General features: G+C 37.3%; 1 pseudogene across 2 annotated transcripts; it reads right to left on the reverse strand.

Annotated features, from left to right (window-relative positions):
* Positions 1-3,866: 3,866 nt before the first annotated feature.
* On the reverse strand, positions 3,867-6,060 carry LOC145053751 (GDP-mannose transporter GONST3 pseudogene; annotated as a pseudogene). Of its 2 annotated transcripts, XR_013684602.1 has the most exons (3): positions 5,987-6,048; positions 5,495-5,668; positions 3,867-5,221 (listed from the first exon to the last, which is right to left on the reverse strand). The product of XR_013684602.1 is annotated as a GDP-mannose transporter GONST3 pseudogene, transcript variant X2 (transcript). The 2 variants fall into 2 exon arrangements; XR_013684601.1 differs by lacking the exon at positions 5,495-5,668 and having other exon boundaries at positions 5,987-6,060.
* Positions 6,061-16,866: the final 10,806 nt, after the last annotated feature.

Genomic DNA, 16,866 nt, shown 5'->3' on the forward strand with positions numbered 1-16,866 from the left:
CCCCCCATAAAACATTTAAAAACAATTAAAACATTGATTAAGGGGTATGAACTCACCTGTTGCGAGTGGATCGGATGGAAGTGTCGGATAAGTGCTTGGTGTCAAGTGAAGACTTAGATACGCACAAAGATCCTAATTACAAATGTATATAAACAATTAGTCTTTAAACAACTAATAAACAAGTCAAGACACTCTAAGACATGACAAACACTTTGTATAAGTGTTATAAGTGCTAAGGAGTGCATCTAAGTGTTGTAGGGAAAGGCTAGTATGATTGGGGTTCAAGGAACACTCTTAAAATGAGTTTACTCCCTAAGGACCAACACCCCTTGAGTTTACGGTCGTAAACTCTTGATTTTTTCGGTCGTAAACTCCTAACCTTTTGACCATTTGTTGTTTGGAAGTCTCCTAAGCTATTCCAAGCATTCCTACTTCATGATTTAGCCTTAGGAAGTGTTGTGTGGCATCAAAACACTCCTAAATGGAGTTTACGGTCTAAGGACCATTTCTCCATGAGTTTACTACCTTAAAATCATGAGTTTACTACCTTAAACTCACGAGTTTACTACCTTAAACTCACAAGTTTGGTATTTTGGGGGTTTTCAAGTCCTTAGCTCAATCATGGCACTAGTCTAGGTTAGATTCTAGGCATAAGGAACAACCATGGGACATTTACACAACTTTTAAGGTGTTTACGGTTTTGGGAGATCCCCAAACCGTAAACACATATAAATGTAGGATTTTTGTGTGATACACTCATCAAGGATGGATCTAGACAAGTCCCTAAGGCATTGTGAAGCATCTAGACACCCTAAAGCACCCTAAGGCACTATATTTGGTGTTTACGGTTTTGGGAGCCTCCCAAAACCGTGAACACCTTGTTCTTGGTGTTCTTGGGACTTTTCCTTGGTATAAACATGTATGAATCGGTCCTGTACCTCACAGACTAAACCTACTCCGCGAACTCAATAGCATACATTTTATCCTTCGCGTTTCGATTTTGAAACCATACCTTTCCGTTAGGACTCTTGTAAGTCCACTCGTCGAGATCCTCGCCTTCGTATTAGAACCATGGTGACCCTCAACCGAGAGGTCAAGCGGACGAAGCAACGCTGTCGCCATTTAGTGAAGGTTCGTTGGGATACCAACCGAGGACCCGAATTCACTATCGATTAGGAAGTTTCCACCTCTTGACTCGATTATTCATACCTACTTCCTTACCTAAATTCTAATTTCGAGACGAAATTCCCTTTAATAGGGGGATGATGTGACAACTCGAAATTTTCATTCGGTCAAACCCTAAAAGTCAACCACTTCGTATCATAAGTTAATGTCATCATTTCTTATTTTTAAGAAATTTAAAGTTTGTTTGATTATTTTAATATTATCTTTAAACGAACGGGTGAAAGAAAGTGTCGTCTCGGGTTTTGAATTTTAAAAACCGCAAACACCTCGCGTCTTAGAAGTTCTCGGCCAAACTATTATGTTTGGGTTGAAAAATCATCCCAAAAACCGTGAACTCATGCCTATGCATGAGTTTACTCCCCAAGACTAGCCATTATGTGTTTACTCCCCAAATACCCAAAAGAGTAAACTCCAAAATATCCTTTCAAGTATCATCCTAGATTTTGTTATAGATCTTCAAAATAGTAAGTGTTCTAACCCTTTCAAGTTAGTATATCACTTAATCTAGTGATTGTACATCCTTTAATCCATTCATTTATGTGTTTTGACTGGTTTTTCCAAAACACCAAGAACACCAAGAACACACACTAGTGTTCTTGGACTTAAAGTTCATTTCAAGCTTCCACAATGTAAGTACTTCTATCCTAGAGTCATTTAAAACTAGCTATACATGTTTATACCAAGGAAAAGTCTCAAGAACACCAAGAACAAGGTGTTCACGGTTTTGGGAGGCTCCCAAAACCGTAAACACCAAATATAGTGCCTTAGGGTGCTTTAGGGTGTCTAGATGCTTCACAATGCCTTAGGGACTTGTCTAGATCCATCCTTGATGAGTGTATCACACAAAAAGCACAAAAATCCTACATTTATATGTGTTTACGGTTTGGGGATCTCCCAAAACCGTAACCACCTTAAAAATTGTGTAAATGTCCCATGGTTGTTCCTTATGCCTAGAATCTAACCTAGACTAGTGCCATGATTGAGCTAAGGACTTGAAAACCCCCAAATACCAAACTTGTGAGTTTAAGGTAGTAAACTTATGAGTTTAAGGTAGTAAACTCATGGAGAAATGGTCCTTAGACCGTAAACTCCATTTAGGAGTGTTTTGATGACTCTAGGATAGAAGTACTTACATTGTGGAAGCTTGAAATGAACTTTAAGTCCAAGAACACTAGTGTGTGTTCTTGGTGTTCTTGGTGTTTTGGAAAAACTAGTCAAAACACATAAATGAATGGATTAAAGGATGTACAATCACTAGATTAAGTCAAAACACATAAATGAATGGATTAAAGGATGTACAATCACTAGATTAAGTGATATACTAACTTGAAAGGGTTAGAACACTTACTAGTTTGAAGATCTAGAACAAAATCTAGGATGATACTTAAAAGGATATTTTGGAGTTTACTCTTTTGGGTATTTGGGGAGTAAACACATAATGGCTAGTCTTGGGGAGTAAACTCATGCATAGGCATGAGTTCACGGTTTTTGGGATGATTTTTCAACCCAAACATAATAGTTTGGCCGGGAACTTCTAAGACGCGAGGTGTTTGCGGTTTTTAAAATTCAAAACCCGAGACGACACTTTCTTTCACCCGTTCGTTTAAAAATAATATTAAAATAATCAAACAAACTTTAAATTTCTTAAAAATAAGAAATGATGACATTAACTTATGATACGAAGTGGTTGACTTTTAGGGTTTGACCGAATGAAAATTTCGAGTTGTCACAGTTTAGGTATTCCTTTTTTCAATCTTATAAAGTTACTGTCTTTATTGTTAAGATTTATATAACATAATGTTACATCTTATTTGGTTGAACCAGAGACAGGATTTCCTCAAGATTTGGTACAAAACCAAATGGAACTGGACTTGCAGTATGGAACGCACCATGGCAACCATTTGGCGTTAAATGAAGACTTGGTTTTATTCATTAGTCATTACTGAAGTTATTATTTCTTTTTTTAACTGTTTGTGCAAGGAAATAAACAATGCATTATAACTTTCAATCTATTTTCATTTTATAGACTTTACTTTGCTTTTTATATGAACTTAAGTTCATAAATTTGAAAAATTTATCATTTCTATTTTTATTGTTTTATTTATGCACTCCAAATACAGTCCATTTTACGTAACACCATTTCAGTATACCCAAAAAATGGATAGATAACACATCAAAAACATTGAAGGCTTCCAACCCCCGCAATGCGGGGGCCCTTCTCTAGTTATTATAATGTAAATATTTTTTATCTTTTAAATTTAAACAAATAATTTAAATAAAGAAAGAAAAACTAATGAGTTTTAATTTTAAGAATTTTGAAATTAAAAGACAAGTTTATTAATAAAATTAATATTTATTTATTACTACATTTATTGTAATAATTACAATAAAATATCATGTAGAATTTAATAAAATAAAAAAAACTCATAAAATAACATGTACACAAAAAATGAATTCAAATTAACCAAAAAATAACATTTGGCAAATTAAATGAGAGATGGCAAAAAAAAAAAAGGATCCGTCCGTCTTACAAAATGCATAATCTTATTTCAAGAAATATTACTACATAATATAACTAAATTAAAGAATATAGCCAAGAAAGGAAGCCAATAGCAAACAGAGGACAAAATTGCTTGTTTATTAATATTGGCAGATTTCTAACTATTGCACAAAAAAGCATGTAGTAGGACTAGGTTTATAAAGCACAAAAATAGTGTACGAATGCAAATTATACAAGAAACAAAGAACTATTTCTAACAAAACGATACCAAACATTTGGTACTTGATAAATCTAAATGTGCACAACCAAATAAGATGTCCTCCTTTGATAAATTTAAAAAAAAAAATGAATCTTTGACCTATTCTACAATATTGTAAGTAAAGTAACAATTTCCCAGTATACAACACATGTGTAAAAGCAACATGCATCTCATTTTGCTTCCTCTGAATTCGTGACATTTTGCATTTCAAGCAGTTTTTGTTGCTCATCTTCTTCTTGTACAACAACTTGTTTAACATCAGAAGAAGTTTTGGAATTAGGGTTTTTGCTAGTAGACTGTTGATACATAACCCCACCAAACATACAAATCAAAAGCCCAATTGTCCCAATCAAACTCGAATGTTTATCCCAAATCATCAAATTAATCACCACAGTTAAAAGCTTATTCACAATCCCAAGAACTGTAAAACCCGTTGCTGAAATTGCCCTTCTACAAGAAAATCCAAAAAAAGAAATCGCCAAACCAAACAAACACGATAAACCCACTGGCAAAATCACCTCAAAAGAATACCAATCTGTCTCCTCTTTGATTTCATGTTTTATCTTCTTCAATTCCCCCATTATCAACAACTCCAATGGGAAAAGTAACAAAGCTTCAAGATTATTGTAAAGAACAAGACCCCATGTGTTCAATCCGATTGTCATCACCACATGTTTTATGTAGACAAAATCTATGGACATGCTTATAAGATATGCTAAAGCCCAGCTATACGCCATGAGGGTAAATTGGTAATCTGTGATGACATAAAGTAGACTCCCTGCAAAAATGGTGGAAAGTGAAAGCCATGTCTTGAGTGAAGGCCATGGTTGGTGGAGGTAAAGGGTTTCTCCAATGGCAACAAAGATTGGAACTGCTGAACGAAATACAATGAAGGTGTCAACATTTGCATGAAGGAGGAGTTCACTGTTTGTGAAGAGGGAAAGATAGAATATAATGGCAGCTGGAAGGAAACGCCACATTGTTTGAAGGTCTAATCGGTCATGTTGGAGAAAGTTGAGGGACCCGAAAAGGAATACACCGGATGCACTTGTGAAGTATTGTAATGCAGTTAGGGCACCAGGGTAAGGGAATTTCATAACTGCCCATTTGTTGATGATGGAGAGTAAAGAAGCTGATAAGCAGTATCCAACAGCTATACCATATACTGAAACTTGATGGAGGAAAGTATCATAATCATACCAGTTTTTTGATTCAATGACAGGTGGAGGAGGGAGGGGATCTTTTTGTGGGTTTTCCACATCATTTGTCATCTAAATCTGCAATGAGAATATGAGATAAACAGTGAATCAAAAATGTTAAAAACCCACTGTTTATTTCTATATGAACACAATGTGTCTTTCCTGTTATGAGCAGTAGCAATTGAACAATTATCAACACCTAGGCAGCAAATGAACAGATACATATGATATCACAACCAAAATAAAATCAATTCACATGTAAACCTAAACAAAAATCAAAATCAAAATCAAACACCAAATCATTCACACCTAAACCCAAATAAAATTCAAATAAAAAAAAAAAGAACAAACCTAAAGGAAAAAGAGAGAAGATCGTTGCCGATGGAGAAGGAGAGGGGAGCAGGGAGAGAAGCAGCTGTTGGGACGTATTCAAGGCGATATCTCATCTGTGAGAGAACGCCGGAGACAGGGAAGAAAAGATCATTGGAACACCGGGAAAAGAAAGGAGCGTCGGAGATCAGGTAGCTAAGAATAGATGAGGAGCGAGACTAATAAGTATAAGATGTCAAATTACAGTCCTAATTCAATCACTAACAACATCTCTTATGCTGCAAAAGTAAAACCCTAGAAAGCTTGAGTAGTGAGTGAAATACACGAACAAAATCTATGGAAATGCGTAACTCAGAGTACTGCCGACAAAATTAAACAAACTTGCTATTGCAAACACAACCAATATGATATGCTAGATTCCACATCTCTACACAGCATTATAGTCGTGTGATCTGTAACGAGAGTTTAAACAGATCTGTGAATTTCAAGAGATATTCAAAGTGACGTAGGTACCTGTATTTCTGGCGGAGAGTGTGCGTGAATTTGGAGAGTGAAGAAAGCAAGGGATTTGGAAATGGAAGAAAACGACCGGTTTAATTATACTAATGTGACTTTTAGCTTTAGAAGAAAGAACACAAAATTACAATAATGGTCCTATAGATTATCGAAAATTATCATTTTGATCCAAAATATTTTTATTTGATCCAAAGTATTTTTATATCCAAAATATTTTTACTACACCATTGATTCAAAATAGAAATTCCATTACATTTTTTATCTATTAAAAAAAATACTTAAAAAGACTCATTTACCTTTTTTTTTATTTTGTTTTCCAGTTTTTTTATTGCATAAATTATAAAAAAAAAAACACCCACCCTTCCCCCTTCTCTTTCTTATAATGTTCATCTTTAAGGTAGCGTTTAATACACGGAACAGAACTGGAGAACTGAACTTGACTGAAGTGCTTATTTATATAGCATTTGACAAAACTAAGATAATATGGAACAAAAACATAAATTTACCGGATTATCCTTCAGTTTATGGATATGTTTATAAAAGTGTATCTAATTTGTTTTAGGGTATATAATATTTATAATATGATTATATATATATATATATATATATATATATATATATATATATATATATATATATATATATATATACTAGGTACGTCTTAAGGCCGTCCTAAAGACGATCCTGTGTAGTCTTAGATGAAGAACTTTTGGTATAAGATTATTGTATATACTCTTTTGTTTCAAGCATGTGTGATTTTTACAATAATAGATGGTGCTGTAAGTTCTCGATATAGAAATCAATAAGAATATCAGCACGTCAAGTTATTTGGATGAGTTCACTAAAAAATCGCAAGAATAAGTCTTGCTTAAGTTTTCACAGAATATGATTAAATTTTTGCTGATCCAAAAGATGTCCGTATTTTCGCCTGCACCATGAAGCTTGTGACGCACCAACTCTATTGGGTTTTTTCCACCGACCTTTACTTAAAGATGCTGCCTAAAAAACATAGCACATTGGTACTGTAAGGCTTTTTTCATTTGTCTTTCTCAATTTTAATTTAAAGTCTAAAGTTTTATAGTACAATGTTTGAACATGTTAAAATGAAAGTAGATGGATATTATTGATGAATGTATTAAAGTACATTGTGATTTGGGTTTTTATTTGTAAGAATGAAAATTTTACTTGGTGCCATGAAAGCATTGCATTCTTTGCCCTGTATACAAAAAAAAGACCCCAAATTAGATACACAGGAACAATAGTACACAAACATAAAATTATCAATTTTAGAGAGAAATCATAAAACAGTACCCAACCTTGGGAAGCAAAATAACTTGCATGGACTTTTGTTAAGAAAAATAATTAAGTGACCATAAAAAAGTAATTAGTAATTACTTCAAATACATGGAACAATGGAAGATAGCATGAAAAATCAGTTAATCATTAGACGGTTAGAAAGAATTAAATGGAAATTAAAAGATTAAAAAAAAGGTTTAGATGTTATTACAATGGTATGAAAAAAAAAGGATTATAACTATTTTCAAAAGCAAATGTATGAAAAATGTATAAGTAAGAAATCATCAATCTTCATAAAGTACATATTCAAGAACATCCAAACAACAAACTCAAAACAAAAATTTACTCATGATGCGGCGAAGAAGGTGGGATTTGATCGGCAAGCTTGTCTATGTACTTACTGCTGAGGCTGACCTAACAAATCTATACCGATCTTATGATTCTTATCCCTGAACTAATCTTGTTAACACCGAGATTTTCTTTTAGATGATATGATTTTAATATCAACTGATCCAATGAATATTGATAACCATGATTCCGAACAATCTTTTTGTCTTGAAATCACAGTTTATTTCATGCTTCTAGTAATTAGTCTTAATTATCGAAAACCAATATAGCATCTCAAAGATATACCTTCCTTATGTTGAAAACTTACACTACAATAGTACAAACCTCATGAGCCTTGATTGTCTCAAATCTTCATATATAACCTCATCAGTTTGCTCTCTGTCAATAAGACCAATTATGGAAGAAGGCTTGCATCTATTAATCTCCAATATGTGATATTAAATCAATAAGGAAGATCTAAGTATAATGCATGGTTAAGTTCTCAGAGCATATAAGAAAATACTTAACATATATCTACAAAAATGGTCACTCACATAGCTACTTCAAGTAATGGAAGCTAAAGGAGTTTCCTAAGCTGATTTGTTATAAAATCCAAGGCTTGAGAACTTAAAAAAATCATTTTTCCTTTATAGAAAAATTAAACCCGAAAATAACAATTAAATAGGATATTTCGGATTGAAAGCTAATACTTTTGAATTTAAAATGGAAAACATGAATATCTCTTTGTGTTGCACTCCTACCTTGGCCTGCTTTTGCTTTAATGGAAAAATAAAGATCCAAGCTTGTTAAAATGTTGACGATCTTCAAGAAGACCAACAGGGGAGACGTGAGATAAACTACAATCATCAAAAATCTTGATATAGGAAAAAGTTAAGATGAAATATGTAAACTCGTTTAAATCAACTTCATTGGCTTCTTCCCCTGCCCTTGACCACGGCCAGAAATCCAAGAATATACAGGAGGAGATAACGGAACTAAAACAGACAAAAAAAAAAAAAAACAAAACAAAACAAAAATACAAACCTGATGCTCAGCCCTCAGCTTCCTCTTCAATGGTTGACTCCCGAGGTTCGCTTATATTTCACATCCGGTTGAAAGAGTAAATAAAAGAGAGTAGAAGACGAAGGGTGATGTAGCACCTGGTTCCTGATACGTAATCCTTGTAATTAATATTTCTTAATTATGCATTTTGCCTTGGACTCGGCGAGTTGAAGGACCAACTCACCGAGTAGAAGCGGGATGAGACGCGGGGTCTAAGCTTTGGACTCGGCGAGTCGGCCCCCGGACTCGGCGAGTAGACCCTGTTTGGGCAAAAACCCTAATCCGGGTGTTTGCACCCTATTTAAACGCTCTAACTTGGCCTCCTTTGTCCCTAACACTTCCAGAGAGCTGTAGAGCGAAACCCTAGCCCCCATATTGTTCTTGAAAGTGATTTTGGATTTGTAAAGAAGGTTTGGAGCTTAGAAGAAGAAGGAAGAGGTTGAAGTGTGCAAGGAGGGGAGGTAGATCCATAATCTACACTGTGAGAAGCTTCCATCCAGGTAGAAAAGTTCTTACCTTGATCACTAGTTCATTAGATCCCCTTTTTGTCCCAAATTAGTGGTTTTCAAGCCCTAAAACCTCAAGCTCCATGTGTTATGCTCTATGTTCTGAAAGGACTTTAGATTTGGACCTTATGGACATCTTGGAAGTGTAAAGTCTCTGTGGTTGGGGTTATTGAGGTCCCTATTGAGTGTATGACCTCTTAAAGAGCTTGGATTTGCTTTTTTGAGCTTATGGGGCCATGCATGCACATAAAGTTTGCAACTTTACGTGATAAGCATGCCCTAGGATGAGAGATCTATGGTTTAGAAGTGTTGCATGTCTCAGTTTTGGTCTGTATGGGAAATGGGTCGAAGGGACTCGGCGAGTACCAAAGTGGAACTCGGCGAGTTCTATGAAGATGGTCTTAAACTCGGCGAGTTGGGAGAACAACTCGGCGAGTCCTATGAAGATTGCCTGTAACTCGACGAGTTGTTCTTCAAACTCGGCGAGTCATATGAACTGTTACTGAGTAAGAGGGGTTTAAGTGTTGAAGGTCTGGTGAAGATTTGGTGAAACCCAAATCCTCATAAGGGATGCTCTGGTGAAGATTTGGAAGCGAGTAGGAGATCTGCTCGTGGGGGACTCGGCGAGCTGTTCTTGGACTCGGCTAGTCGGATCACGAGTCGGTTCTATAGTCCCAAGTAGTGAGTTAAGGGTGACTCAGTGAGTGGGAAGAGGGACTTGGCGAGTAGGACCGGGTTAGTAGGAGAAGGACTCGGCGAGTCTGTGCCATGACTCGGCGAGTCCAGTCAACTGCTTGACCAAGGAGTTGACCTTGGACCAGGGGTGGGTCAATCAATTGACCTAAGGGTATTTATGAGTGGCTAATCTATGTTCATGGATTTTTAGCCTGAGGATTACCGGTGCAGCAGTCAGACGTCTAGCAGTCAGACTTTCGGTAGCTACTTTTCGAGGTGAGTTTCCTTCTAGTAGGAACGGGTCTAAGGCACCAAGGCTGGCCCGTATAGACGATATGTTAGTATCAGAATGTGGGCAGAGCCCGTATATCATAGTTGAGTTTGATTATGTTATATGTTGTATGATAGAATTGCTTATACTCGTTGTCTGTGTGATACTTGTATGTTATGGTTTAGTAGCTGAGTGTGGGCGAGGCCCGTATCTCTCAGATAGCGGAGTGTGGGTGAGGCCCATATCTCTCAGATAGCGGAGTGTGGGCGAGGCCCGTATCTCCCAGATAGCGGAGTGTGGGCGAGGCCCGTATCTCCCAGATAGCGGAGTGTGGGCGAGGCACGTATCTCCCAGATAGCGGAGTGTGGGCGAGGCCCGTATCTCCATGAGTGTGGGCGAGGCCCGTATCTCCTAGCTGTTCATTGTATGATTGTATGGTATGAGGTATTATGGGGGAACTCACTAAGCTTCGTGCTTACGGTTTATAGTTTTGGTTTCAGGTACCTCCTCAGCGAAGGGGAAGGAGCTGGCACGATAGTGGCACATCATACACACCTCTTGTTTTCCGCACTAAGAAATTGTTCTGGGATTTGTACTCTGACACTATGGTTGATTCCATGTTTTGGTTTTCAGACACGTAACATGTTTTAGGAAATGATATGATCGAATGTTGGTTATTCTAAATGTTTTGCAAAGTGAAATTTTTGGACTTGAAAATTGGGTCGTTACAGGTGAGGTTCTTCTTCAACACTAATCCATCGGTGAAATTAACTCAATGTTAAGAGGAGAGCGATCGAAATAGAAATTGAAGGACCCTTCATGAACCCTAAATTGTAATCACAAACTATCAAGGAGAGGGAGTAGGTACGAAGGTGTGCAAGGAAGTAGAAATCAGGCGTCCATGTAGCACGCAGATTACTAAACAAATACTACTTCAAAATCAAATAAAGAAGAGGCAAGGCATAGGAAAAAAGTGAAAAAAAAAATAAGTAGAACCAATGGGTTGCATCGTTCAAATTCAAAGTGAGCGTATGAACCCATGACCTTTAATCTTGATTAAACCGAGGGAAATAAACTTGATTAGTCAAAAGAAAGAAAGGGAATAAGAGGGTATGTGATTTCAGCAATTGGGGATAATAAGTGGAGATGGCATGAACAAATGTGCTGCTGGTGGTCAGAAATGGTGGTTCCATAGGTTTTCAAGAGAGATTGATTGAGAGAGTAAAGAAGAAAACAAAAGAGGGTAAGCTAGGTATAGTGAGTCGGTTGGTGATATATTAGGGAAGAAGCCAAGTAGTGGTGTCTTAGCTAGAATAGGGGCAGCTGGCAAAGCTAGAATAGGGTGTCACGTGTTTCTCTATCCATGCTTAATTCTTAGAAAATCAAAGAAAATCGGTTAAAATTCAAAAAAAAATATTTGTTAAATTCTCAGCCCTCCACTTATCTCAAATCTTAAGACATAGGGTGAATTTATATAATATATATATATATATATATATATATATATATATATATATATATATATATATATATATATATATATATCAATGAATTAAAATTATATAGACTAAAAGAAAATATAAAAAAAAGTTAAAATTGGTCTTGAAAATGATTACAAGTATCACCACTAAGATTTAATGTTATGTTTAGGTCATTTTTGATCACTTAATTTTTGCTTTTGTGCTTATTTGGTCATTTAACTCATTTTAAGTTTTAAAGCATCACCGGACTTCTGGCTTTGTGCTCATTTAACCACCTAACTTTTAGTTTGGTCGCTTACCTTTTGGCTTTGTGTTCATTTAGTCACCTAAATTTTAAAATTGTGCTCATCTAGTCAATAAACTTTTAAAATAAAGTTATATATATATATATATATATATATATATATATATATATATATAGAGAGAGAGAGAGAGAGAGAGAGAGAGTCGGGTGAATACTCAAAAAATGATGGGGACTGCGAGGATAAATCCGGACCTTCAATATTGAAAAACAAGTGGCTGAAATTAATTGTATTTTCCATTTTTTTTTTCAAAAGCACGGTGGCATATTTGAAATTAAGTAGATATTTTGATACTTTTCCTGCCAGGGGTAAAATATGTTAGGGTAAACTTGTAAATATGCAGGAGAAATCCCTTCACATTTTGATTGATGCATTCATGTCTGAAAACCCTTCATCCTCCATTCTTCTGCTTCCTTCTTTGCTATAATCGTCCTTCTAGCATCAACTTTGCGTACTCTTCTGAAATCAATATATATTATGAGAATCAATTTCGAGACGTCATTTTCAGATCTGTTTGTTTATTTCCATGTTAGTGGAAGGAGGTAATTTTGTATCTCTGGATATTCAAATTGTTTGATTATTTGTTTATTGTTGTTGATCCATTTCTTCTTCTATTTTATCTACAATCCATCAAATTCTAAACATCAAATCATTATAGATTGTGAAAATCAGGTTGCATCTTTATACTTTTGTTGTCATTAGTTCTATTTCTTCTAATCTCTACATCGATTGAACATTTTCTTTGTTATTTAAAGTTAATGGTATTAGTTAAAATCCATTTGTAGTACTCATTGATTTGAAACTCTAGTTTTACAATCTCTGGTTTGTCATCACATCCCAAAAATACGGTCCCAAAAGTTTCGTTATGAAAATTTATATAAAACCACAATTCAACCATAGTCATAAAGAAAATCGTGTATCGTGTATCTCAAAACATCATATCAAATACTATGTCAAAATCATGTGAGATAAATATCAGAGTCTAAGACATCCCATACCAAAAATGTGGTGCGTGCCATGTGATCATCCCGCCCTTCCCCTTGCTAGTGAAGTACCTGAAACCAAAACTGAAAATTATAAGCACGAAGCTTAATGAGTTCTCCAAACTACCACATACCATACAAATATCATGCAACTAGGAGATACGGGCCCACCCACTCTCATGGAGATTCGGGCCCCACCCACACTCTGTTGTCTAAGAGATTCAGGCCCCACCCACACTCTGTTGTCTAGGAGATTCGGGCCCGCCCACACTCCGTTGTTTAGGAGATTCGGGGTTGTCTAGGAGATTCGAGCCCCGCCCACACTCTGTTACTAACATGCATACAAGTATCACACAGACAACAAATATATCTACCAAATAATCACATAACTATTCTCAATTAACACTATGAGATCCGGGCCCCACCAACACTAGACTGCTATGAGATTCGGGCCCCGCCACACTCAACTATTAACATATCACATATACGAGCCGACCTTGGTGCCTATGACCCGTTCCTACTGAAAGGAAACTCACCTCTCAAATTGAATGTTGAACTTGTGCGTGAGGAATCTCTGCTGGCTGCTCCCACAACTCCTCGGCTACCACTATATAATAATACTTAAGTCAGAAATCTGGCAATTTTGCTTAGGGTAAAATGACCATTTTACCCGTGGTCAAAGTCAACGTTTGGTCAAATTTAACCTTCTAGGTTGACCTAACTCGCTGATTCAGCCTATTGACTCGTCGAGTTCTAGAACTCAGAAACCCTAAAATCGTGACTCAGCTCGCCGAGTCACCCTATGACTCGTCGAGTTCATAGGGTACCCATTATCACGACTGGACGAACTAACTCGTCGAGTCATCCTCATACTCGCCGAGTCTTAGCATAGTCAGAAAAGGGACAAGATGAGCCAACTTGTCGGGTTCCTTGACAACTCGCCGAGTTTCATGAACATCATCGAGGATCCTTGATCGGACTCGTCGAGTTCCCATATGAACTCGTCGAGTCCCTTGCAGATCTAACCTAAGCAGCTGATTTCACACTTCTAAGGCTCTAAAAATACAAATCCAGATCGTTTCCATGGTCCATTTCTATAAAGTTGGAGACTTGATGGATTTGCACACCTCAAATGGACCCAAACTCAAGTTATAGCAACCTACTTCCATGAACATGACCATTACTTGGACAAAAACGGGTTGAAGACCTCTTTTATGGTTCTAGAGACTAAATATCACAGGAAAAATGGATTTCTTGGCATACAACCCATATAGAGTGACTTATCCTTCTCAAAGGGATCAAAAAGACCCATAAATCAACACTAAAAGAGATCTAAGCTGTGGATTATCAATCTAAGAGCTTTTTACCTTAGAAGGTTGCCAATGATGGATGAAATCCTGGATCTTGATCTTCTCCACAAGCTTGATGGCTCCAAGCTCTTCCAACTCTCTTCTATATCACAAAAACACACTCAAAACCTCAATAATCTCTCAAGGATGAAGCTCACAACGAATTAGGGTTTTGGAGGACATGGAGCTAGTAAGGGAGGCCTGAAAAGGGGTTAAGTGGCTTAAATAGGGTGCAAAACCTCGAAAGTAGGGTTTCCTCCAGACAGATCTGCTCGTCGAGTCAGGGCTTCGACTCGCCGAGTTGAGCATTTAAATTCCCACGTCCAATCCGCATCTACTCGACGAGTCAGGGCTACCAACTCGTCAAGTCGCTTTTACAAAAATTAATATTAAATGAACTGATGCGTACCAGGAACGGGGCGTTACAATTCTCCCCCACTTGTTTTAAACTTTGTCCTCGAAGTTTGCTGCATCTGAAAACATCTCTAGGTAATGCTCCCTTATATCCTCCTTGGGCTCCCATGTTTACTCCGAACCCTTACGATGCTGCCACTGCACCTTCACTAGTTCGACCCTCTTGTTCCTCAGCTCCTTCGTCTTGCGATCCAGAATCACCATTGGTCTCCCAATGTAATTCAGGTTGTCATCAACCTGAATAGCATATAGGGGTACCACTAATGAATCATCCACCAAGCACTTTCGTAGCTGGGAAACATGGAAAGTGCTATGGATTTGGCTGAGCTCGGCGGGAAGATCCAGTATGTACACCACCTTGCCCACCCGAGCTATGACTCGGAAGGGGCTGATATACTTGAGGCCCAGCTTGCCATGTTTTTGGAACCGTATGACTCCCTTCCTGGGCGACATCTTCAGGAGAACCATATCGCCCTCCCGAAACTCCAAGTTTGAACACCGTTTGTCACGTGTAGCTCTTTTGCCGACTCTGAGCAGTCTGGATCCTGCTCTGAACCTGTTGGATCCTCTCGGCGGTCTTGAGTACTACCTCTGTACTCCCCATGACCCTCTGACCGACCTCACTCCAACATATTGGGGTCCTACACTTCCTCCCGTAGAGCATCTCGAAGGGAGGCCGGTCTATATTGGCGTAGTAACTGTTGTTATACGAAAATTCCGTTAATAGAAGATACGTATCCCAACTACCACCGAAATCTAAAACACATGCACGAAGCATGTCCTCGACAGTTTGAATCGTCCTCTCGCTCTGTCCGTCCGTATGGGGTGGAAAGTGGTGCTGAAATGGAGACAAGTACCCATCTCTTCGTGAGACCGCTTCCAAAATCTGGAAGTGAAACGTACATCTCGGTCTGACACCACCAAGACAGGCACTCCATGACGTGCCACTACCTTTCTCACATAAATCTCGGTCAGCTTCTCAGTCGAGATGCTCTCCTGGATCGGTATAAAATGGGCCCTCTTGGTCAATCAATCCACGATGACCCATATCGAATCGACCCTACGTGCGGTCCTGGGAAGCTTAGTGATAAAATCCATAGTAATATCCTGTCATTTCCACACAGGGATGTCTAGCGGCTGCATCTTTCCGTGAGGCCTCTGGTGCTCTGCCTTGATCTTCCTACAGGTCAGACATCTCTCCACGTACCAAGCTATGTCTCGCTTCATGTAGGGCCACCAGTAATTGGGTCGAAGATCTCTGTACATCTTCGTTGCTCCTGGATGGATGGAGAACCTAGACTTGTGGGCCTCATCCATCAATACCCGTTGTACTCCGCCCTAGTATGGTACCCAGACCCTCCCATGCAGGGTCAACAACCCACGATTGTCATAATCTAAGGAGGCCACCTAGCTTATAATCCGCTCGCACTTTCGGCGCTCCTCCTTTAGGCCCTCAACCTGCACCTCTCGGATCTGCTCCAGTAATGGAGTAATCGTTGTCATCCTCAGACAGATGTCTCGGATCGGGGCCACTACCTAAAATGAAATTCATATTATCAACTATAAATTAAAAACTGGAAATAGATTTAATGATGTAAAATAGGAAGCAAAAATCAAATAAAAGTGGTCTGATGGATCTAAAGGAAATAAAGACAATAGGGCTTGAAAATATAAAATTTAAAGGGATTTTCATGAGGATTTAGCGTTAATAATAAGAATTAAGGTTGAAATAAGTTCTTATATAACTATTATGGTCATCAAGTTTTTTTTGTTAATTCAATAATAGATAGAAAATCTATAAGATCACATAATCAAACTTGTCACATTTTAACAACATATCATTGTTTTTTTTCCTTATTAACACTATCATTTAGTTATTTCAATCAAAACATCAAATACAAAGCTTCAAATATGGAAGTAAAAGTCAAGTAAATATAATTGATATCAAGAAGATTAATATGAACTTCAAAAATTACAAACCTTGAAATAACCAGAACACTAATCAATTGAATCTTCATATTACATATAAAACACATACTCAACACAAATCAATGTAAATAATACACAAAATTAAATTTCACATATTATTTTCCAGAATAGAAAAAGCATCATAATACTTTATACATGAATGTGTAGAAACCTTGCACATGATTGAGTAGAGTAAAGCTTTCATTGAATCGATAGGTAAAAAGCCAAAACCAAATCGTATAT

The sequence above is a fragment of the Lactuca serriola genome, chromosome 5, assembly GCF_051521515.1.
Source record: "Lactuca serriola cultivar US96UC23 chromosome 5, Lser_US96UC23_V15, whole genome shotgun sequence".
In the NCBI taxonomy this organism is placed as follows: Eukaryota; Viridiplantae; Streptophyta; class Magnoliopsida; order Asterales; family Asteraceae; genus Lactuca; species Lactuca serriola.